General features: G+C 42.7%; 1 pseudogene; it reads right to left on the bottom strand.

Moving 5' to 3' along the window:
• The window catches only part of LOC111150402, a 68613-nt pseudogene extending 42831 nt beyond the window's left edge, over positions 1–25782 (bottom strand).
• Positions 25783–26130: the final 348 nt, after the last annotated feature.

Here is a 26130-nt window from a genome sequence, read left to right as displayed (position 1 = left end):
CTGAGCAGAGAGCCTGATGTGGGACTCGATCCCAGGACCCTGAGATCATGACCAGAGCCGAAGGCAGACACTTAACTGACTGAGCCACCCAGGTGTCCCGCATTTTTGAAGTTTTATTTAAACACGTTGTACTGTAAAATGCACAGATCTTCGTTACACAGTTAGATGAATTTTGATGCATGTATACACCTGTGTAGCCCATACCACAGTTAAGATTACAGACCATTTTCCTCACCACAGACAGTTCCCCTCTGCCCCTTTTCAGTTAATTCTCACCATTCCAGACGCCACTATTACTCAACTTCTAACCCCAGAGATTCATTTTGGCTATTCTAGAAGTTCCTATCGATGGAATCCTGAGGCGTGGTACTCTTCTGTGTCTGGCTTTTTCCACTCCACGTGAGGTCTGTGAGCGGCAGCCATGTTGTTGTGTGGACCAGCAGCTCCTGGTGAGATATTTTAATCCCCATGTTACCTGCGTGTAGATGAAAGATTGGAAGATTGGTTTTATGAGAAGGGCCAGAGCTGCTATTAAAATCCAGCTCAGTATGACTTAAAACCTCATGTGGCGTCATCTTCACGCTTAGGTTCTGAGTTGCTTCAAGGTGAAACTTAAGCCAAAAGGATAAATTAGAGCCAGTCTACCATCATTTGGAAAGAACAATTTGACTGCAATGCTGGTGCTGTGCGATTTTTTTTTTTTTCCGCTCTTGGGCCTTTCTGATATGAATAGAAGTATCTATATTTTATTGCCTTTTACTCCTATAAGACTTTCCCCACCCCCCACGTATCTTAGCTAATCAATTTGTTTCAGTTTTTCTTTAAATATTTAAAATGGAAAGGATAGAAATATATTAAAATAATTACTAAAGAATTAGTTATACATAAGGGTTGCTTTCCTACACCATTCCAGGGAAAGAAAAGAATAAGAATATCTGGAATTTAGGGTAAGTATAAGAAAAAATTTTCTGATAGAGTTAATTAATCAGAATGGATTACTACTAGGAACATGCTTGGCAATTTTTTTTCAATTTACTATAGTTGATCATGCCCAGTAAGATTAAACCTGTAATTGCCTTAGACACCATTATTAAATTATTACTATTTTTTGGCTATTTTAGAACACCTGGTTTTCTTTCACTTTCCTACATAGCTTTTATCGTTAGATTGTTCAGTCATTCCCACAGATTTCCATGAAGACTTTCTGAAATTTATTTTATTTATGTGTTTATTTATTAAAGATCTTATGTATTTATTTGACAGAGCGGGATCAAAAGCAGGGAGAACAGGCAGAAGGAGAGGGAGAAACAGACTCCCTACTGAGCAGAGAGCCTGACACGGGGCTCCCTCCCAGGACCCTGAGATCATGACCCCAGCTGAAGGCAGATGCTTAACTGACTGAGCCACCCGGACGCCCCCTATTTATTTATTTTTAAATATTGATTTATTTATCTGAGAGAGAGAGAGAGAGCGCACACGTAAGGGGGAGGGGCAGAGAGAGAGGGGGAAAAGAGAGTCCCAAGTGAACTCAGCCCTAAGCACTGAGCCCAATATGGGCTCGAGCTCATAGAATTCCCCATACCTAGAATGCCATTACATATAAACATGAACATGTTGAGCAGACTTACTGCTCTGTCCCCCAGATCGTTAATGGGAAGGCTAAAATCTAACAGATCCAAGACTGGACTTCATGGCCCTTGTTCAAGTGTGAGGTTCATACTACCATCCTACTGACAGTAAAGTTATTTAGAGCATTGTGTTTATCTGTCCAGCTTTGGGCAAGCTATATGGTGGCTCTTGATGGGCAATTTAGATGAAGATACTCCGTAAATGTTACATCCTTGTGCCGTTTCCAGAATGTTACCAGGCAGAGTAGTATAAAGGCTTGGATGGACAGATCCAAGATTTAAAAGCAGAACCTGCCACTTACAAGCTGAGGGACCTTGGGCAAGGCACTCAGCTTCTCTGAGCCTCAGTTTCCTCACCAACGAAATGGAGATAATAATAGCAACTTCACAAAGTTGTCAGGATTAATGGTGTTTTTCAGGTGCTTGGCATATCTAAGAGACTGCTATTTGATGACCACTCCATTCATAATGAGCCTCTTTGAGTATGAACCTTAACCTTGTGCCCTCCCCCCAAAACTGTATGGTTTGGACCACAAGGATTTTTCCATGTTGCTAATGAGTCCGTTGTTCCAAATAAAATCAAAGTCTATTTATTTATTTATTTATTTATCTATTTTAGAGAGAGAGAGGGAGAGAGCAGGAGAGGAACAGAGAGAGACGGAGAGAGAGAATCCCTAGCATGCTGCATGCCCAGGGCGGAGCCCGATGAAGGGCTTCATCTCATGACCCTGAGATCACGACCTGTGCCAAAATCAAGAGTCGGACACTAAACCGACATAGCCACCCAGATGCTCCAAAGTCAAAGCCTTTTAAAGTCAAGAGCAATTATATATATTATCCAGCAGTTTTAAGATGAAAAATTCTGTTAACTCCTTACAAAACTATGAATATTGGGGCGCCTGGGTGGCTCAGTCGGTTAAGTGTCTGCCTTTGGCTCAGGTCATGATTTCAGGGTCCTGGGATTGAGCCCCGCATTGGGCTCTCTGTTCAGAGGGGAGTCTGCTTCTCCCTCTCCCTCTGCTCCTTTCCCCACTCATGCTCGCTCTCTCACTGTCTCTCTTAAATAGATAGATAGATAAATAAATAAATAATTTTTTTTAAAAATTATGAAGATTATTTTCCTATATCCATTTTCTTCTTAGGACTTAACAGCTTATCCTGCTCCAATTTTATTCCTACCTTTTCCGAAAACAAGAAATGACGTGTGTCATTCTGTAATTTCTGGGGCCATCCCTTTTCCCATTTTGTTATGTAACATTTGCACAGGCACCTTTTATTATTCCCACACAACTTTATTAGTAAAACGTCCTTCCAGATGGTGGGCCAGTCACTGTCACTTCTATGTAACCGGGAATGAGGCAACAGGTCTGGTCCGTTCCCGTGTAACCAGAGCATTATAAATTCTTTTTTTTAAAGATTTTATTTATTTATTTGTCAAAGAGAGAGAGAGAGAGAGAGCAGAGGCAGGGGAAGGGCAGGCAGAGGGAGAAGCAGGCTGCCTGCTGAGCAAAGAGCCCAATGCAGGCTTCAATCCCAGGACACTGGGATCATGATCTGAGTTGAAGGCAGACGCTTAACTGACTGAGCCACCCAGGCAACCCTAACCAGAGCATAATAAAATGACCTTGCCCATGCACAATACCACAACACATTGCTGTCACGCTCCCCATCTCAGACATGACCTGTCCTTGTTTCCATTTCAGTGGCCACTCATTCATGGGTAGTTTGATCTACACTAGGTCATTAGTAAAGATGTAAAATAATGACATACTGATGGCCAGGACCCCCTCTCCAGAGTTCGCTTGTTTAGAAAACCCTGAAATGATGAAAAGGGCCATTCTTTATGGTATCACAATGAACTACCCTCTTTCCATGAATTATAAAAATGGTAGGTCCAGGGAGTGTAGAACATGTCACATGTTTGATGTTTAATGATGAGTCTGTTCCAGAGACTGAAGAAATGTTTGTACCCAGCAAGCTAAATCTGGTTTGAATCTGAACTTGAATGTTGTTCAATGGATCCAAGCACATTGAAAAATCATGAACAAAGGGGATATTGGGATAACACAAAATGTCCTGCTTAAGTTTACCCTTCCATGGCTTTCCATTTTATAAAAGAGACTTCTGGAATGCCTGGGTGGCTCAGTGGGTTAAGCATCTGCCTTCAGCTCAGGTCATGATCCCAGGGTCCTGGGATAGAGTCCCACATCGAGCTCCTTGCTCAACAGGGAGCCTGCTTCCCTCTCTGCTTGCCTTTCCCTGTGCTTGTGTTCTCTTTCTCTCTCTCTCTGACAAATAAGTAAAATCTTTAAATATACATATGTGTGTGTGTGTGTGCGCACGCGCGTGTAAAAGAGACTTCTAACAAAGCTGTGTGGAAGGGGAGTTGGTTTTGGATGAATCTTGATTTACCATCTTTATTTTTGTGACCTAGAGTATCAGTTTGCAGCACCTAGAATATTCATGGATCTAGGCATTGATCATTAATGGCTGGTAACATCACAAAGACACAACAAGATATGATGTACTTCTTAATAGAAGAACACACACCACCACATATGAAGTTATCTTGTCAAAAAGAACAAACAGGAACAATGAAGACAGAAAACATATGAAATGACACCATGAAGATGTCATCGACAAAATCCAGACTGTGGGACGTCTGCAGAACAAGAAAACAGAGAGAGCAGAGGTACCTAAAGGAATAAAGAGATTTAAGAGACAAATTATTCAATCACAGTATGTTGACTCTATGTAGATACTAGTTCAAACAAACAAATGGTTAAGAAAAGATTTATGAAATAAATGGAAATTTGAGCACTGACTAAGTATTTCATGATCTTAAGGAATTATTAATTTTTAAAGCATGATAATTTCACTGTGCTTATGTTTTTTTGAAGTATTCTTATCATTTGGAGATACAATATTGGAATATTTACAGATAAGATGACCTTATGTCTGTGATTTGCTGCAAAGTTATAGGAGGAGAGGAAGAAGTAAGTAAAGGGAGTGATAGAGGAAAGAAGATAGGTACTGGCTGAGGTTGGGTAACAGGAGCTCATTGTATTATTCTCTTTACTTTTATATTCCTTTTAAGTTTTTCATAATAAGAAAGGTAAACCAACGCATTATGAGATCCTGAATCCCAAAAGTGAAAGTGAAATCAAGCGAGGTACTGATAGATTAAATTAGGCTCAACATCTTTCATATGCTTACACAGAGAGGTGGATTAACGCGCTAGAAACTAGAGTTTCAGCAAGACTCGAAGGCTCTCGCCCAAGGTTCTGAAATTGGTACTCAGCAGGGCCTGGCTCTGAACCCAAGTCCTTGTGCCTTACGACTCGTACTTCTAACTCCCAAGCTATCTGTCTGCTGCGTACAGGTGTAGAAGAGTCAGATAAAGAGGAGAAAAAAAACCCACCTTATTTATTTTAATCCCAACTTTAAACCTCTGGGTAGGCCTTCATGAACTCAAGTGTACAGAAGGTGACATGGAGGATGAGAAAAAGAAAAGAACTTTCTCAGAGTCCCATAGCCACTAAATAAAGGATCGAGAGTATTCACTGGGCTCAGTCCGATGTCAGCACATCCTGGAGCCACTCTCAGGACAATGACAGAAATATATGTGCAAACAGGACATAGTCAGTTGTGCGATAACATGACGTTTGCATGAGTGTACTGCCTTCAAAGGATGGGAGAGGATCCCACCTTCGTTCCTTCCACAAACTAGGGAGCTCCAAACTTGTGTTTTAACATAGGTTTTTGCAACAAGAGCTTTTGGTGCTCCGCCTTGGCAAAGTGACACCCCCAGCGTCAGCCACTTCTGTCCGCTTTCAGGAACTCAGCCCACCCAGGACAGTGCGGAATTACAGGAGTTTGTGTGAGTGAGCATGTGTGTGTGTGTGAAGTTAACACTCTGGGGTGGGATTTGGGAAGTTGGGGGCGGGGCAAGACCCTCCCCCACTGGGAGATGGGAGTCAGAAGAGAAATGCTCCAGGTTTCCATCTTTTGAAGAAACAATTCCAGCGCTGAGACACGGTTGGCCATTCTTCAGAGGTCTGTGTTGCCCACAGAGGTAACCAGCTCAACATGTTATCTTTTCACTCCGTCTCGCATTCCCTGTTCCTTCGTGCTTGCTTCCATGATCACCTACCAGATGAAATCCCTACACCCAGCTTCCTGTCTCAGCTCTACTTCTGATGGAACTTAAACCTTTCTTTCTCAATAAAAAAAATTCTGAGTCCACTCCTAATGTATGTGTGTTTGTTCATTTATAAATTATATTCATGATTACCTCATTATATATACCATGAGCATACACTAAGATTCTGAAAGGGTGATATAAACATAAAATAGGCAATATTTTTAAAATAATTTTGAAAAGTTTCTGTTTTCAGTTTATTTGTTATAGTTTACACAATGTGGTAATATTATTTTCACTACTTACAAAATTTATAAAAGATAAATAGGCATTTATTGAGGATGCGTACTCTAAATATTCTTTTGTTTTGCACTCCAAATATTCTACTGATCGGTTGCACATTAAGAAATTGAGACACCACTGCTCTAGACTGGCTTTGGCCATTCTATTTTTTAAATAGACTTGCTTTTTTGAGAAACTTGAGGCTCACAACAAAATTGAGCAGAAAAGTCAGAGAATTCTCATATACCCCCTGCTCCCACACACGTACAACCTCCCCACAATCAACATTCCACACCAGAGTGGTACATTTCTTACAGTCAATGACCCGACCTTGACACACCATCACCATCAAGTTCACAGTTTACATTAGGGTTCACTCTTGGGTACATTTTATAGGTTCAGGCAAATAGAAAATGACAGGTGTCCACCAATATAGCACCATATAGACTAGTTTCACAGCCCTAAAGCAACCTCTGTCCCCGATCTGTTCGTCCTTCTTTCTCCCCTAACCCTGGGCAACCACTGATCTTTTTACTGTCTCTATCATTTGGCCTTTTCCAGAATGTCATATAGTTGGAAGTATACAGTGTATAGTCTTTTCAGATTGGCTTCTTTCACTTAGAAATATGCATTTACATTTCCTCCATATCTTTCTATAGCTTGATTGCTCATTTCTTTTTAGTGCTGGATAATATTCCGTTGTCTGGATGGGCCACAATTTATCCATTAACCTATTGAAGAATATCTTGGGTGCTTACAAGATTTGGCAGTTATGAATAAGCTGCTGTAAACATCTCTATATGGAGTTTCGTATGGCCATGAGTTTTCAACACTTTGGGGTAAATAACAAGGAGCATAATTGTTTACGTTGGTAAGAAACTGCCAAACTGTCTTGCAACATGGCTGCACCATCTTGCATTCCCACCAGCAATGAATGAGAGTTCCTGTTACTCCGTATCCTCACCAGCATTTGGTGTTATGGTATTGTCAGTGTTCTGGATTTTTCCCATTCTACTAGTTGTGTCATTGCATCTCAGTGTTGTTTTACTTTGCAGTTTCCTAATGACATGTGATATTGAGAATCTTTTCATATGCTTATGTGTCATCTGTATGTCTTTGATGAGGTGTCTGTTCAGATATTTTGCCTATTTATTTACTTATTTAGACTTCTTAAAATTAAACATTTTAAAATTTTAAGGTAAGAATACTTTCACATGCGTTTATAAGAAATTCTAAAGAGAAGTATCATGTTTCCTTTACCCATTTTCACCAAGGCTACTATAAAACAAAACAACACAAAATAATATTTTGCCCATTTTTGGATCAGGGTGTTTGTTTTCTCATTGTTTAATTTTAAGAGTTCTTTGCATGTATTGGGTAAGAGTCCTCTATCAGGTATGTCTTTTACAGTTATTCTCCCCCAGCCTGAGGTTTGTCTTATTCTCTTGACCATGTCTTTCACAGAGTGAGATGTTTTACTTTGAATGAAATCTAGCTTATCAATGATTTCTTTCATGGATTGTACCTTTGATGTTGTACCTAAGTCATCACCAAACTCAAGATCATCTGGATTTTCTCCTATGTTATCTCCTGGGAGTTTTTTAGCTTTGCATTTTATGCCTAGGTCTATGGTACATTTTGAGTTAGTTTCTGTAAAGGGTATAAGGTCTGTGTCTAGGTTCTTTTTTTTTTTTTTTGGTATGTGGATATTCAGTTGTTTCAGGACTGTTTGTTGAAAAGATGAAATTTTCTCCATAATATTGCCCATATTCCTTTGTCAAAGATCAGTTGACTATATTTGTGTACGTTTATTTCTGGGTTCTCTATTCTGTTCCACTGGTCTTTTTATCTGTTCTTCCACCAATACCACATAGTCTTGTTGTGAAGTCTTATTGTAGCTTTATAGTTAAGTTTTGGGATAGGATAGTGTCAGTCTTCCAAATTTGTCTTTCTCCTTCAATACTGTTTTGGCTATTCTGAGTCTTTTGTGTCTCCATATAAACTTTAGAGTCATTTTGTTGATATTCACAAAATAACTTTCTGTGATTGCGATTGGGATTGTGTTGAATCTATAGACCAAGTTGAGAAGAACTGACATCTTGGCAAGATTGAATGATCTTATCCATGAACATAAACAAAACATCTCTTCAATTAATTTAGTTCTTTGATTTCTTTCCTCAGTATTCTATAGCTTTCCTCATATAGATCTAGTACATATATTGTTAGATTTATATTTAAGTGTTTTGTTTTTGAAGGTGCTAATGTAAGTGGTATTGTGTTTGTTGTTTTTCTTTTTACACCAAAAGAATTTTATTCTATTTGCTTTATTATTATTATTTTTAGATTATTTATTTGTCAGAGAGAGAGAGAAAGTGCACACAAGCAGGGGGAGAGGCAGGCAAAGGGAGAAGCAGGATCCCCGCTGAGCAAGGAGCCGGACATGGGACTCGATCCCAGGACCCCGGGATCATGACCTGAGCCTAAGGCAGATGCTTAACCTACTGAGCCACCCAGGTGTCCCTTTTCATTACATTTTTAGTTTTCATTCCATTATAGTTAACATATGGTGTTATATTAGTCTTGGGTGTACAACAGAGTGATTCGCTAGTTCTATACACTACTCAGTGCTCATCATAAGTGTATTCTTGAATTCCTATCACATATGTCACTAATGTCCCCACCCACCTCCCCTCTAATAACCATCAGTTTGTTCTCTATAGTTAGGAGTCTGATTCTTGGGGCGCCTGGGTGACTCAGTGGGTTAAAGCCTCTGCCTTCAGCTCAGGTCATGGTCCCAGGTTTCCTGGGATCAGGCTCTCTGCTCAGCAGGGAGCCTGCTTTCTCCTCTCTCTCTCTGTCTGCTTCTCTGCCTACTTGTGATCTCTGTCTGTCAAATAAAGAAATAAAATCTTTAAAAAAAAAAAAGGGTTTGTTTCTTGGTTTGTCTCTTTCTCTCTCTCTTTTTTCCCCTCTCCTTATTTGTTTTGTTTCTTAAATTCCAGATAGGAGTGAAATCGTATGGTATTTGTCTTTCTCTGTCTGACTTGTTTTGCTTAGTATTATACTCTCTAGCTCCATCCATGTTGTTGCGAACGGCAAGATTTCATTCTTTTTTATTTACAGATTTTTATTTATTTGACAGATCACAAGTAGGCAGAGAGAGAGAGGAGGAGGAGGCAGGCTCCCTGCTGAGCAGAGAGCCCCATATGAGGCTCGATCCCAGGACTCTGAGATCATGACTTGAGCCGAAGGCAGAGGCTTTAACCACTGAGCCACCCAGGCGCCCCAAGATTTCATTCTTTTTTTATGGTGAAGTAATATTCCACTATATATATTCCATTCTTCTTTATCCATTTATCTATCAGTGGACACTTGGGCTGTTTCCATAATTTGGCTATTGTAAATAATGCTGCTATGAACATATGTGTGCATGTATCCCTTTGAATTAGTGTTTTCATATTTTTTGGGTAAATACCCCGTGATATGACTACTGGATCACAGGTCAATTGTATTTTTAACTTTTTGAGGAAACTCTATACTGTTTCCCATAGTGGCTGCATCAGTTTTCAATCCCACCAACACAGGAGGTATTGTATTTTTAATATCAAATTCCACTTGTTCACTGCTGGCATTTAGGATGGTCACTGACTTTTGTATATTAACCTTTTATCCTTCAGCCTTGCTGAAATCACTTATTACATCCAGGAGGGGGTTTTGTCTTGTTTTGTTGTGAGTTCTTTCAGATTTTCTATGTAGGTAATCACGCCATCTGCAAACAGAGATCGTTTTATTTCTTCCATGCCAATCTGTGTACTTTTTACTTCCTTTTCTTCTGTTATTGCACTATTTAGGGCTCCTAGTACAATATTTAAAAGGAGTGATGAGAAGGGACATCCTTGCCTTATTTCTGAACTGAATGAGAATGTTTTAATTTTCTCACCATTAAGTATGATGTTAGCTGTAGGAGGTTTTGGGAATTTTTAAAAGATTTTATTTATTTATTTATTTGTGTGTGTGAGAGAGAGTAGGCACAAGCAGGCAGAGGCAGAGAGAGAAGCAGGATCCCTGCCAAGCAAGGAACCCGATGCAGGACTTGATCCCAGGACCCTGGGATCATGACCTGAGCTGACAGCAGTGGCTTAACCAACTGAGCCACCCAGGCATCCCTGTAGGTTTTTTGGTAGATGTTCTTTATCAAGTTTCTACTCCTAGTTTACCAAGACTTTTTAATTATAAATGGGTGTTGGATTTTATCAAATGTTTTTTCTGCATATACTGATATAATTATATGTTTTCTCTGCTTTAGCTTGTTGATGTGATGGATTGATTACATTCATTGATTTTTGAATAATGACTCAGCCTTGCATACCTGGAATAAATCCCACTTGGTAAAAAATAATTTTTATTATTGTTGACTTTTTATTATGTCACATTATTATTCATTTGTATTATTAAACATGAACAAAAACCCTCTTTGATCATACTAAATTTACTTTATAAGTGAGAGCAATGCAATTGAATATCCTTTGTACTTCTTGAAAATCTTAGTTTACCACTTTGGTCTGGTGTTTAGTTTGTTTTGATAAAATTTGGCTTTAATGGTTTGACATGGGTGGAAAAGACATTGGCAAGGATATATACATTTAAAAGGAAGAAGTAGGGGCGCCTGAGTGGCTCACTCTGTTAAGCCCTCAGACTCTTGGTTTTGGCTCAGGTCATGATCTCAGGGTCCTGGGATTGAGTCCCACGTCCAGCTCCATGTTCAACGGGGAGCCTGCTTGAGGAATCTCTCTCTTGCTCTCCCTCCCCTCCCCATGCTAATGTTCTCTCTCTCGCTCTCAAATAAATAAATGAATCTTTTTTTAAAAAGAAAAGAAGATCATTGGTTGCATTGACTAATTACAATTGTTTTATTTTTCTAGCCCTATGTCAGTCATGCAAAGGTTTTTGTTGAAAACTGGCTAGTGAATTTCTCTCTTTTAATATCAAATTGTTCTAATAAAGCAACCAGAAGATGCGCATTTGAGAAATCTCTTTATTTGGAAAATAATGTAAACAAGACTGAAAAAATCTCATCTCTGTGTTTTTGACAAGTGTGCACGTAAGAAAGCTTTTATAAGTGTCACCCAAACACACTGTTTTCTACGACAGACCTGTACCTCTGAAGCAAATGATACATTCTATGTTAATAAAAATAAAACACAATAGAGGAAACTTCCAAACATCTCTGCTCTCTCCATGGCATAGATTTGTTTCAAAAAATAATCTCTCCCTCAATGAAAAAAATATCCATTTTTAAATCTCAAAGAGCTAGAGTATGTGCATTCATAAAAAGTTTCTCCTAAGCAATAAACATTATGTTTACCGGTCATCATAGGAAAAGTCAGCAAATTTGGAACCGTTATCGAAAGTAAAAGAAAAATCCAGAATTCATCGTTTAGTTTCACTCCTTTTAAAATTGCTTTTCCATAAGCTCTTCCATCTACCGTGGAAGCCATTTTCATGGTTTTGCCAATCCCATCAGGCAGTTTTATACACATTCTGCTGTTTAAGATAATATAATACACAACACCACCTAGCCGAGTATCCAAACTGCAAATCCTTACAATGCACAGATGTCAAGTCAGTAAGGGAGGATGCCACTGTATTTTTACACTTTCCTTTTAATTGAGATGAAATTCAAATAACACAAAATTGACCATTTTAACCATTTTCCAGCGTACAGTTCACCAGCTCGTAGCATATTCATGATGGTGTGCAGCCATCACCACCAATTCTAGAACCCCCCAAAAGCAGCCTTGTACCCATCAAAGAGTCACTCCCCAGTCTGCCCTCTGTCCCTCCATTGGCAACCACCCATCTGTTTTCTATCCCCATTGCATTTTTGAAGCTCTTTCTTTTCCCTCAGAATACGGTGCCTACTGTGTGAAAATGCCAATGCAGCCAGCGTATTAAATATCATCAAAGCCGATTTAATTTCCTCTTTACTTTTTTTAAGATTTTATTTATTTACTTGTCAGAAAGAGAGGGTGCACAAGCAGGGGGAGCGGCAGGCAGAGGGAGAGAGAGAAGCAGACCCCTTGCTGGGCAGGGAGCTCGAGGCGAGGCTCGATCCCAGGACCCTGGAATCACGACCTGAGCTGAAGGCAGAGGTTTAACCAACTGAACCACCCAGGCGCCCCTCTTCCTCTTGAAAAATGAAAATTATGGGTCACCTGCGTGACTCAGTCAGTTAAGCTTCTGACTTTATCTCCGATTGTGATCTTGGGGTCCTGGGATGGAGCCCCGCATTGGGCTCTTTGCTCAGTGGGGAGTCTGCCTCTCCCTCTCCCTCTGCCCCTTGCCCTACTGTGCTCCCTCTCTCTCTCTCAAATAAATAATAAAATCTTTTTAAGAAGTAAAAATAAAAATGAAAAATGAGAGAAATTCTAATGATTTCTTTCTGAAGACTGCAACAAGCCTTTAAGTGAGCACAGTTCCCAGAATGCTGTAGGTGCTCTGCAACTCATTGTTGGATGAACAAAGCAATTTCCTTCTTCATTTTAAATCTTTCTCTTTGTCTCTCTCTTGAACACAAACACAGACACACACACACACACACACACACACACACACACACCCCTTTTCCTTTTACGTATAAAACAAATTGAAGCTAATATGAACTTGTTATTTAAATTTCAGGTAGACTGAGAATTGCATTAGTCACCACGTTCCCTTCTAGGTCTAGAATTCCATGAGGACACGCACTGGTAGGGTGTACATCTACTGCTGTGTACCTGGAATGGAGGGGTTTTCCTGGGACACTGAAACAGTCTGGGGCAAACCAAGACAGGTTGTTCCCTCCGTCTACCTGGGCATCTATATCTTTGTTGGATGTCCTCATCAGAACCTCTGCCTTGGGGGTGTGGGTCCAAAGCTCCAGCTACCCGGTCTGCTGCATTTCCCTGTCTGCCCACTCTGTTCCTGGGGGTGAGTCCTCCTTGGAGGAGCCAGGGGCAGTTATTATAAATAGGATCTGGGCCTTCCTGGCTTCCTAGCCAAATATCATCAAGATTGCTTATTAATTTCTCAGACACCGCCAATCCTAACCTTGATTCAGCTTCACAGTCAATATTGTTGTTTTCCTTTTTAATTTGAAAATGCTTTTAGCAATGTCAGCTTCATGTCTACAGGGAGGTCGAGACCTCACAGCAGTTTCTAGATCCCTCCCAGGGACCTTTGAGCACTTTGGGGGTGTGGGGAGAAGGCTACATAAGTCACAGGATGTCTTCTCCATCTGTTACACCAGCCTCTTCACATCCAGAACATGCAGGGACCCAGCCCCCTGCCAGAGGCAACCATGACATTGGGAGTGTCTTCAGGATCATCTCCGAATTCCCAGGCCCTACGGCGGAGAGTGAAATCACAACGTTATAATTATTTGACAAGCATAGTACAAGATTTTTCTTGGGGAGGGGACTATATTTTTTAGTTATTTGTACACAAAAATGTTTAGAAAAGAAAGTTAAAAAAAAGAGGCTTCGTGTAAATCTCCCTTTTTATATAATCTTGGTAGATAGTTTGAAAAAGTAAAGTATATACAAGGTTCACAAATTTAAGCAGCCCAGAGATGAACACAAAGATGAGCATTTCTCCCATTTTGCCTCCAGTGTCTCCCCAAAGGCAGCTACTGTTAATATGTTTTTGTCCCTCCCTCCCCACCCCCCAAATTATTTAGGTATATACCAAGAAATCAATCAATCAGTCAGTCTATATCTATCTATCTTTCTATTCAAATTTCTATCCTTGTTTACACACAAAGAATCATTCCATACATACTCTTCTGCACCTTGAGTCTTAGAGATATTTCCACGGTAGCCCAGATGATCCTTTCTTGGTATTTCAAAATGACAACAGGAAGTATAGCATAATGGTTAAGAGCATAAACCCTGAAGCCAAAGGCAGGGAGAGCAGGAGGGAAAGAAGGAAGGAGAGGGAAAAGGTGGAGAAGAGAAAGAGAGAGAGCAAGAGCATGAGAGAGAAGAAGAAGAAGAAGAAGAAGAAGAAGAAGAAGAAGAAGAAGAAGAAGAAGAAAGAGGAGGAAGAGGAAGAGGAGAAGAAGGAAGAGGAGGAGGAGGAAGAAGAGAAGGAGGGGAAGGAGGAAGTGGAGGAAGTGGAGGAGGAGAGGGAGGAGGAGGACGACGACGACGATAACGGAGTCATGGAGCATAGAATGTACATGTACATTCTGGAGGGTTCTATTCCAGAAAAGCTTTTATTCAGGAGAGGCTTTCTACCTCATAGGAGCAGGCTTTATGCTAGATAGGTCTGCATGCCAGGCCTGATACCCCCCGCCCCAACCAAAATAGGTAAGGAGAGAAGGATCTAGGGAGAAGAGCAGATATGGCTCAGTAGATACCCTCAGGGCTGTAGAAACATTGTAAATCTTAATTTTACTTAAATCAGTTTAATTTCTACTATAATCCCATCATACTGGCTTGATAGGAAATAAAAATCTTTAGAAGCTACCACTACTCCTAGGGTGACGCAAAGGTTCTGTGGTGGTATACGTGACAAGACATCTGGGATCACAGATGAACAGACACGCATGTGCACACCTTTAAGTCGTCAGGTGAACTCTCTGCACTTGTTACAGTTGGGAAGTCCCTCTTCACAGCCTCCATGCTCCCATTTCCTCCCCGGGGTGCTTGGAGCACAGCAATCTTCTTGAGAATGGGACCCCCCCATGGCCAGAGGAAGCCTCCTTGCAGCACCCCACAGTCCTCTCCTGAGGTTTGTTTGGCTCAATCTCCGGGTCTCCTCTGTTCTCAGAAACCGCAAAATGTGGCCCCTTCTGGGTTTCCCTGGCTCTTTTTTCTCCAGGTCACTGCCTTAAGGCACACCCCCCTCTTTTCCTGTGGCCCCCATGCCATGCCACATTGTCAACCTCAGCTGTCTCCACTGCCAACTGCCCCTGAGGTGAAGAAGCCCAGGGTCTCATTATCAGCTGGGAACAGGAAAGGGAGAAGGGAAAAGACATATGAGGAGAGGGAGGATATAAATTAGTACTTCAGAAATGATCTTGTCACATTAAGAAGGAAATTGAACAGTTTTTCTGAAACACCTATGCCTATTCAGGGATGTTGTAATAAATGGGCTATTTTTATTTTTCAGGTAAGAAAATCAGTCCATCACTCTTGGATTTTCCCAGTTTCACCATCAAGCAGTCACAATATCTACCGTGAGGAGCCTGTGCTCACTTCTGACAGGACTGCCAACACAGGACAAAGCAGCTTTGAGTGTCAATATGGCACAAGGTTTGGGGTGTATAATGCTCAGGCTTGGTCAGAAGAGGAAGTGAAGCTTCATAGGCCTCGGTCCGGGTTTAATTCTGAGCATTCATGTAGGGACACAAACATCTCATTACTCATACAGGATGACACAAAGAAAGTTCTGGACTAATTTCCACCAAACCTCCTCCTCTCATACCACAGAGCAGTCAGGGACTTCTTGGGCAGTCCAAGCCAGAAGGGAAATTCAGTCTGGCCTGAGGAGGACATTTTGTTTCCTTGTGGTCCTGAGTGGACTCTTGCATGGGCCATTCTGGAATAATCTAGAACTCAACACTTTCAGACTATCCCTGGACCCTCTCTCCTGAAAGCCCATTGAAGGCAGGCCTGGGTCTTGCCTGACATTGTATTCCCCCATGCCTTTACAGCACTTGGCACACAGCAAGGGTGTACACAGTCTTAGCCGAATGAGGGAATATATGGAGAAAAGAATGAATGGGCATGTCAGAGTAAAACAGCAATGGTGCACGCAAAACCACAACAATCAAGACGATCTCCGTAAGAATGCTGTTCATCGCCGACAGCCCTCCTGGGGCAGAAGCAGAAGCATATTCAGTCCAGAGCTGGTGTTCATACTGGGCAGCGCCCTACCCACCGGGGGGGAGGCAGTGGGGGGGAGGGAAGTGGAGGGGTGGGAAGAAGCTGGTGCCTTCAAGAGTGAGCAGAGCATGGCCCCGGCCAGCGGAGTCCCAGCAGTAAATGTCTACCTCTGCTGTGTCCTGATACTCTTAGCTGATTTATTCCCCTTTTTTATGATCTGAGGATTCTCACATTGCTCATACCTTACTCGTTTGAGCTATAGAGACAGCAGGGTCTGACAAGTGGCCCATTGGAGCTCAGAAGGGATGGGTGGCCATGGAGACCTGGCTTCACTCAGAGGGGTCACCTTACTATTTCACTCTCTTGGGGAAACTTACAACTTTGAAAATTCTAATTTTCACCCGGCTCCCAGATTCCACCCCCACCCACCCCAGCCCCCGTCCCACTACTGCCTGCCACACCCTGCCACCTCTGACCCTGGGGGCTAGGTAAAATTATATTGCCTACTAATTGAGCGCGCTGCTCCTACCGCGCAGTAATGAGTCAGAGGGACTTGGCCATGTCTGCTCTTCTGGCTTTACTCCTCTCATAAACATTCAGTGACAAACTTTTTCTTTGGCCTGGGGTCATAAAGAGGAAAAAAATCCCTCTTAACTTTTCTTTTCCAACTTAAGACTTCAGTGAAATATTTTCCACCATCCTCAGCAAGACATAATACTTCATGTCATGAATAAGTTAATGAGAAAAATATGAAGCCCTCCCCCAGTATCTCAGGGACCCATTGGGCATTTTGCCCCTCCGAGGACCAGTTACTTACTCTCCAAGGCTTTGGGGCTCCCTGAGAAGTCTCTGGGTTGAGTTTCATCCCAAGGCCCTGGGGATTAGTCTGTCTCTCAGCCGGCTGCAATTGCATTTACCTTGAACTTGGACATCTCTCCCTAGAGAACCTTGCTTAGAATTCCCTGAGGAGCTGTCAGGTGGGTGAATGGCCCAGAGAAAGCACTGCCAAGTGCCAACTATGAAGTACTTCAATATGGCCCTTTTCATATTTTATTTCATCTCCGGGTCAAAAATGTGCTTACCTAAAGAAGAGTGGCCAGACCGTTTAGCGAGGCCCTCAGCTGGTTCCCTACCATCTGGCCCCAACCTGCCTTGGCAATATTACTTTCCACAGCCCCTTTCCAGCTCTAAGCAAACAGTATTACCACCGCTGCTTGAACTCTCCTCCTGCCTAAAAAGTTCTTCCCTTCAACCAAGCTAAATCCTTCTTCTTTAGGAAAGACGGCTGGGTAATATATTAGGGCTTCTTCACACTGATTATTCTTTAAATATTTACTCTATGTTTTTAGTGTGTGTGATGGAGGGAAAAGCTGGTGTTTTTACTAATACAAATAATATAAAGAAACAGATTCACTTTCTAATTCCCTTCCAAGGGCTAAACAGAGTCAATGTTCTAGAAAAAAAATAAAAATCAACTAAACCTTTCTGTATTTTTAAATCATTTCTGTTCTCTCCAGTTTTCTTTTGTAATTTCCCAAGTCATATAACTTTTGGGGAAGGGCATTATGAAGTTTGAAACACAGCTTATGAAATCTATCACTCTTTCTTAGTAGACAGTCCCTGCCAAACACCATTCAAATTCAGAAGTTTATTTGACCATTCACGTTGGATGGCCAAAATTAACGAGAAAGGAAACAACGTGTGTTGGAGAGGATGTGGAGAAAGGGGAACCCTCTTACGCTGTTGGTGGGAATGCAAGTTGGTGCAGCCACTTTGGAAAACAGTGTGGAGATTCCTTAAGAAATTAAAAATAGAGCTTCCCTATGACCCTGCAATTGCACTACTGGGTATTTACCCCAAAGATACAGATGTAGTGAAAAGAAGGGCCATCTGTACCCCAATGTTCATAGCAGCAATGGCCACGGTCGCCAAACTGTGGAAAGAACCAAGATGCCCTTCAGCAGACGAATGGATAAGGAAGATGTGGTCCATATATACTACGGAGTATTATGCCTCCATCAGAAAGGATGAATACCCATCTTTTGTATCAACATGGACGGGACTGGAAGAGATTATGCTGAATGAAATAAGTCAAGCAGAGAGAGTCAATTATCATATGGTTTCACTTATTTGTGGAGCATAAGGAATAACATGGAGGACATGGGGAGATGGAGAGGAGAAGGGAGTTGGGGGAAATTGGAGGGGTAGACGAACCATGAGAGACTGTGGACTCTGAAAAGCAATCTGAGGGTTTTGGAGGGGCGGGGGGCGGGAGGTTGGGGGAGCCTGGTGGTAGGTATTGTGGAGGGCATGTATTGCATGGAGCACTGGGTGTGGTGCATAAACAATGAATTCTGGAACACTGAAAAGAAATTAAAAAAAAAAATAAAAAATTTTTTAAAAAGTTTATTTGATGGTAACTGGTCTTAGGTGGGTAGCAAGGCCTGTGGCAGTTGTAGCTTATACAACAGTCCATGTAAACAGATCAGCAAGGAATAGAGATAATATATCTATATTATGTATGTGTTATATATAATAAATATATATGATATCTATGTATAATATAGATATATATAGCTTTCTATATATCTCATATATGCATATCATATGGACATTATATATATTATATACATATAGGTAAATATGTATAGATATCGATATTGATGTAGATATATCTCATATTAAGACTCTATCTTCTTGGATGGGAACAGAATCAATTTTATATTTTACCTAGTTAGTAAGAATTTGAATGAACAAACCTGAGTTAAGGGGTACCATGTTTATAATTCACTCTAGGATTCTCTTAGTCTCCTCACAAGACCTTTGTAAGTGAGAATCTTTTGTGAAATTTGGGCTCTTCTACATGTACATTGTTCCAGAATCTTCCTCTGTGCCTACTTCCCCTGTGAAGAACTCCTCACCATTTTTACCTTCATTATCTCTCACCTTCATGTTCTTATACAAGATTCCAGTATGTTCCACAACTAAAACTTTGCTAATCAAAGTGTGGGTCACAGACTAGGAACACTAGCATTACCTAGGAGCTTGCCAGAAATGCAAAATCTTGGGCCCCACCCCCAGAACTTTTGAATGAGAGGTGATTTTTATGCATATTCAAGTTTAAGAAGTTCTGGACTCAGTATACAGTCTGGTATTTTTTCTTGTAGCTTCCAGTATATAATTATGGATTCTGAAGAGCAGTCACCATGTTTTTTAATTCTTTTCTCTCCCCACAGCTTTTAACTGCCCCTCTTAGGGCCACTTCTATTGCAATATTCGTCCATTTTTTTTAGTTGAATCCATCCCAGAAATAAAAGAGGAAATAGTCTTTTCATCATTCTCACTCTAGCTCAACCTTTAGAAGTTCAAGTTTGACTGTTTTTCTAGGAAGTAAAAGAGCTATTTTTCCTTCAAGGCCTATGATTTCTATGATTCTGTAATTGAGCTCCAAAGGCTGTTTTTAATTTGACCTCAAGTGCAATTCATGAAGACAACTTTGACAATACTTGTTCCCCTTTGGGCAAAAATACTCCCACTGGAAATTCAGAAAGTGTCCTATTGAGTAAAATGGTTCTTAATTTACTGTAAAAAGTGTATTTAGAAAAGCAAATAATCTATGACAGAGCATAGAACTGTCCGCTATTATGAAATCCAATAAAGAATAAAAAGTAAACTGAGCCCTCCAACTCTTTTTTATAATAGAGTCAACAACTCTTCACTTCCTTGGTGGATCTGTTTATAGCACATATCAAATGCAGTCATGCAAGGGGCCTGATCTACTATCTACCTTCAGATATCTGGGCTCTTGGGGATTAAGGATTAAGACAAAAATGGAAGAAAACTGTGTAAATCTCTTTGGATTGTGTGCAGAGAGAAGTTGTTACCGGGAACCCATTCTGGAGAGCGACAGGGCTAAAAGACATGTGACTTTCAGAAATATATATATATATATATACACACACACACACACACATAATGGATTTTGTTTATTCATTTTGGGAGAGAGAGAAAGAGAGTGCAAGCTGGGGGAGCAGCCGACAGAGGCAGAGGGAAAAGCAGACTCCCCACTGAGTTGGGAGCCCAATGTGGGGCTCTATCCCAGGACCCTGGGATCATGACCTGAGCTGAAAGCAGATGTTTAACTTTCTGAGCCACCCAGGCACCTCTCAGATATATTTTTTTAAAGATTTATTTATTTGAGAGAGAGAGAAGAGAGGGAAGGGCAGAGGGAGAGAATCTCAAGCAGACACCTTGCTGAGCAGAGAGCCATGCTGCCAATTTCATGATCCATGAGATCATGACCTGAGCCAAAACCAAGAGTCAGATGCCTAACTGACTGAGCCACTCAGGGGCCCCAGATTTAAGATATTTTTTGGTCATCACTCAAATACTCTCTGGACCTGTCCTCCAAAAACTTACTTCACACTTCTTGACGGTGGAGAAATAAGGGTAACTTCTGCAGCCCTAAAAAGAGTTGTGGATAAATGACCCAGGCTGGCTTAAAGTTATGATTATGGGTTGAGATTTAATATCTAGAAGTAGGATTAGTATCTTAGGGTGTCATCAGGGGAAGCCTTCTGATTATTGATCCTCATTCTTCATGTCTCCCTATAACTAAGACTTTTGCTGTATGGCTCTATGGTTCTTCCCATAGACTGTATTTCCTCACACTATGATTTTAGATTTGGCCATGTGACATACTTCACCAAAGTGACAATGACAAATGTGACTTGAGCAGGGGATTGAAATGTGCCTGTATGATTTGGCTTACATGCTTGGGCTTCAGACCCCAGGAGAAAGACATGCCTTCACTAGTCACTGATCCCAGAAAGAAAATGAGACATACTTGGAGCTCCCTCGAGCCAGCTGGACCTGAAGCTGAAAGTGGAGCTTGGCTCTGCAGCTGACTGCCAGCCCAGCAGAGGGGTAAAGAAAGGAGGAACAGGTAAGCATATGCAATTGTTTAAAGATTCATTTACTGGGCCCCTGGGAGGCTCAGTTGGTTGTGTCTGCCTTCAGCTCAGGTCATGATCCCAGGGTCCTGGGATTGAGCCCTGCATTGGGCTCCCTGCTTGGCGGGAAGCCTGCTTCTTCTTCTCCCACTCCCCCCACTTGTATTCCCTCTCTCACTGTATCTCTCTCTCTCTCTCTCTCTCCCTTTCTCTCTCTCTCTGTCAAATAAATAAATTAAATCTTAAAAAAAAAGATTTATTTACTTATTTGGGGGGGAGGGGCAGAGGAAGAGGGAGAGAGAGTCTTAAGTAGACTCCATGCTTAGCGTGGAGCTCAACATGGGACTCAATCTTAGGACCCTGAGATCACAACTGGAGCCGAGACCAAGTGTCAGAAGCTTAACGGATGGCACCGCCCAGGGCGATCCAAGCATGTGCAGTTATTAAACACTCTATATAAGGTGCTTCCCATGAGTGCTTCCCATGGGCCAGATCCAGGGCTGGAAAGTTAACACTTTCTCATTTAGTCCTCACAACAACCCTTCAGTAAGTGTTGTTATCATCATTGTTTTTACAGATAAGGGATCCAAAGGTCAGATAATTTTGGAACTTGCCTGGGGTCAAAAAGAATGGAAGCAGAAGAGCAGGAATTTGAACCTGACTTTCTGACTCAAAAGCCTCAACTCTTAACTACATGGCCACAGAGATGTGAGGAAGCACGGCCATGTTGGACCTTGCTGAGACCTGAATGTGCGTATCTGTTGGTCCCTGACAGTCTGACGCCCACCCATCTGGGAGCTGGGCCCCACTACACCCTGGAATCAATGGAGGCTTGCCTTGATGGGGGAGCTGCCCCACCAGTAGTTTGAAGGACTGGATCTAGCCTCTTGTTCTTAGTAGACATGCCGAGGGAGTCATTATGGGCCATTCACATGCATTAACTGAACTAATGTCACCCTACCTGTTAACAGCTACCCTTTGAGATGGGCCCAACTATCGTTATACCCATTAGCACTCTAGCTCGACCAGCTGGGCAGTACCAATCATCTTATTCATTCCACTCATTATTATTGAACCCCTATTGTATGCCCGGCCCTGCTGGGCACAAGGGAGCGTGTGAACAAAATCAGATGGGACCACGGCTCTCATGGGGCTTCCAGTGTAGCAGAGTTTCTGCCAGATCCTTTCTCCAAACCTGGTCCCATCTTTCAGGCTCATTTGCATCCACTTTGATAAACACCAATAACACGGTTAACACGGTTGCCTGGGAGCCTCGTCAACTCCCTGCCCTACGTTTGGCCAGATTTGACTTTGCTCTGCCTTTTTAGATTTTGAGATTTGCTCTGACACACCCCCCCTATAGACACACACACACACACACACACACACACACACACACACACGTTTGCTGGCCCCAGGTTTCCTCCTTGTTTCCCACCCTAGCCCTTGTTGGCTTGTGCCTTTCTTGGACTGGAAGTTCCCAGCATGCCCTGGGGCTGGGCCCCCTGCACAGAGGGCAGAAGCTCCGATCATTTCCTTGAACTTCCTTTGAAAGCAGCATTCCTGCGTGGGCCGCTTTGCACCTGAATGGGAGGAGGAGAACGCACAGGAGCCATCCAGATCCAAGCAAAGTCCCCTTCTGCTCCCAAAACCCCAGCAAAAGAAATCACTAGCCTCCCCTGAAATGCCACTCAGGAGTGCCAGAAACATATACAGGGAAGTACAGATTCTCAGAGGAATCATAATTTACTTGACGTGCTCGCTAGACCGAATGCCCCCTTCAGGGAGCTGAACTGTGAGGCCTCTGTAATGATGTCTCCTTTGGAAATGGCCTCCTGCCTCTGATTCACAAGACTTCCCAGGACATTTACTCGAGCGTGGGTTTTCTCAGAGTTCTTCCCCAGCAGAACTCCCGGTCACATTAATGGAAAAATGTGGCCCGAGCCCCAGACTGCTGAATCTAGCTGTTTTCATGGGGAAATAATTTAATATTCAAATTAGCAGTAATTAAAGACCAATTCTTCCTCCGGCTCTCCACCCTCCTCTCCCTGACCCGTGCTGCTGCTCGAGGCAGGCCCTGAATCCTATGATTGTCAGGCCAAGGGAGAGCCCGGATTGCCAACCCAGTTAAGCCAGGCAGTGGAGAAGAAAGCACAATACGGCTCGTTGGGTCATAATACCTCATAAATCAAATAGATTTTTCCCATAATCAAATGGTCGTGCCACATTCTGGCTTCCAGTTAGATTTATGAGTGTGTTCTGTACATGAGATACATACCACGATGGACTAATTGGCACAGAAAACAAAGACATGCAGAGCTCTTAGGAACGAAAATATAAGGAGCCCGTTGACCCCAGTCAGGCTCCCTTCCCTGACAAGTTAGTTATTTGGATTCCCATTTGGGGACAGCTCGGGTCACTAATAGCTTCTCAGTGTCCTAATGAAATCGAGGGAGGGAGAAGGCACCCTGCTTGTTGGGGCTATCTTTCATGTGATTTTCTTCTTGGAAAGTGGTTTTGGCTGGCTCCTGGAAAGTTAGCCTGGCTCTCCTTGGACATCCCAGGCCCATAAGGAGGACAGAGTTGCTGAGAAGAGAAATGAACTTGAGGCCCGAGCTGGAAAGCTCTGGTGTGGAGATCCCAGGGGTCAGTCTGGGTCTGCTTATTCCAGGGAGAGGCCAATTCCTGCTGCAGGGAGCACCTGGGAGAAACCCCCCTTCCCCCCCTCCCCCGCCAACACCCCCAGCCTACCTGCCAAGCTGAGTCAGGACTGATTCTTGTCCTCCTTAGAATTCCAAGGGATCTGTGGAGCCAGAGCCGTGTTACAGGCTTTCTTTGGGAGGGGAAAGTATAAAAATAATCTGGAGAAAACGGATGTTTCTCTCCTTGAGCTTGGGGAGCATAAATCAAAGGCAGTTGCCACAAAGTTGGGGAACTTCTCTGAAGCAAACAGGGAAAGGGAAAGGCTCAGGGACAGGGAGTAACATACCAGCCTTTTCTCAGGCTTTTGTGATCTGGAAGCCCCATCGTGAATGTTAACACGGGATGCATTTTGCTTTGCTCCCTCGGCTCCGGTAACAAGTACATGATAAACATGGGAAGCCCGGTTTACCCCAAGCTGGGAAGCCATTCATAACGCATGGCAGCGTCGTGACCCATTCTGGCCTCTTGACAAGGCCATCATCATTCATCTGGCTGTAGGTTCTGCTGAAGGCTTTGGGAGAGGGAGGCATTCGAATGTAACCAACTTACTGCTGGAGATTTCCCATTCTGTGGTCAGTTCGGTAACTGCCAAGGCACAATGTTCACAGACAACCCATTGCGAAGCCCATTGGTTAGTCTTCTTGGATGGGATTTGCAACACAGGCTAGAATAGGACCTAAAAAAAAAAAAAAATCAAGGTGTCTCAGGGGCAAGGCGCTTAAACCCTGGGACCAAACAAACACTCCCTTCCCTCCCTTCTTTCTTTATCTTCCAAACACAGCATTTTTATTAACTTAAGAAGACGTTAAAACAAACCTCAGACAGCCTTGAGGGAGATTAAAACCACAGAAAGGCCTGTAGCTGGAAGGGATGTTTCCAGAATTAGAAGGCGCAGTACCACGCACCTGGCCTTGGAGATGAGAGCAAGCCCAGTTGCCCATGTCTCCAACTGTTTTTAGTGCCTGTTGATAGAGACATCTCCTGCCGCCCTCTCACGCCCCATGAGTCTCTCCAGCGTGAGGGCCCCTCAGCCCGCTGTCTCCATCGCCCCCACGACCGGCTCTGTTCCAGCTTCTCTGGTGGGGAGAGAAATGTCTCCTAAAATCTCTCCCATTGGAGTCTTTCTTTTATGGGAGTATTTATGGACCAGAAAGAGACTCAGGTGGCCCCAACACCCTTATCAAAATCAATCACTTAAAACATTCTCCTGTTGTTTTGCATGCATGGGGACTATACAACAGGAAAAGTCTGGAAGAGCCGATCTGTTTTTCCTCCACCTCTAACTTCTGCGTGGCCGCTGCAAGGACGACGTCTAACCCATCTGTAACTTTTACAGTGCCCATATGACCCCAACGGGGTGGAACATTTTCCAGAGACATACAATAGAAGGAACGATATGTTTGTTTGGAAGATTTACCGCTCTGTTTATGCAGCATTTCTGTGTGGAAGGAGTGTTCTCTCCTCTCTCTCACTGCAAATGATACACAATGACCATCACGTCACAGCAAATGAGCAAACGTTACGGTGGTTGGGTGCATTTTGTTGTTATTGTTGTTACGCAATCTGTAAAATGCGAAATGCTTGAATATAGGGATGGTGTAGGCAAGTTGAAGGAATTGTACAGAATCCCTCAGGGAGTTGTGTATACCCTCTCGAACAACAGGATGAAGAGAGTCTTTTATTAGAACCAGAGTCTGTGCTCAGGGGGCCCAGAGATGTCTGGCTGCCTTGCTGATCCGTATCACCCGTGTTTACTTTTACCGGACTGGAATGCTCCCGGTAAGCCAAGATGCACCCGTAACTTTTCATTAGTTGGTACTCTTCCCCAAACCTTCAGACATGCATTTAAAGGAAGCAGGATTTAAGGAACATCCTTTTGCCAAACTGCCTTTGGCTTGCTTTCTTATTTGTTTATAACAGTCTCAAGAGAGTTCTCCCTTACTCCTCCCCCTAGAAACTAACCTCCCTAGAGCTACTTTTTCTTTGTTCAAGGCCAGACTCTCTTGTCCTTGGTAGGCGAGGCCCGGCATTAAATGCTGCTTGTTCTCTTCAGCTGGATCTGGCCAACCTGTTAGTCCCTCCAAGGGAAGCTTCTGGAAACCACGGCCCTCTCTGGTTCCACCCGCGCTCCTCGGAACAAGTGCAGGCTGCAGATTCAGACGGGGGCCACAGACTCTTGGCTTTCCTTCTTGGCTCAGCCGTCGCATCCCTGACTCATCCTGGGCAAGTCGTTTAAATGTTCTACTCTTCAGTTCCTCCACTAACATAAAAGGATAACCATCGCAAGTTGCTTGAAAGAGGTCTTTTTGATCCCAAAATGAGAGGAGTCATTGTAAGTGCAAAGCCAAGGGATTGTTTCCAAGACTTGAGACAACAGTCTTGGTCAGAACAGCCCCAAGGAGAGAGAGAACGTGGGTTGACCTATACCACTAGGGGAACTTGAAGATCTTTTGCCCAGTTCAAAAAACAAAACTGTCATTCTTCTGCCTTGATGGCCTGTTTTTGGTGGAGAATGAACGGGGGGCAAAGACAGTTGCAAATGACCAAGATGATCA

Source organism: Enhydra lutris, unplaced genomic scaffold (genome assembly GCF_002288905.1).
Source record: "Enhydra lutris kenyoni isolate GAN:26980312 unplaced genomic scaffold, ASM228890v2 scaffoldscaffold23, whole genome shotgun sequence".
Lineage (NCBI taxonomy): Eukaryota > Metazoa > Chordata > Mammalia > Carnivora > Mustelidae > Enhydra > Enhydra lutris.
This window is presented reverse-complemented; position numbering and strand designations above follow the sequence as displayed.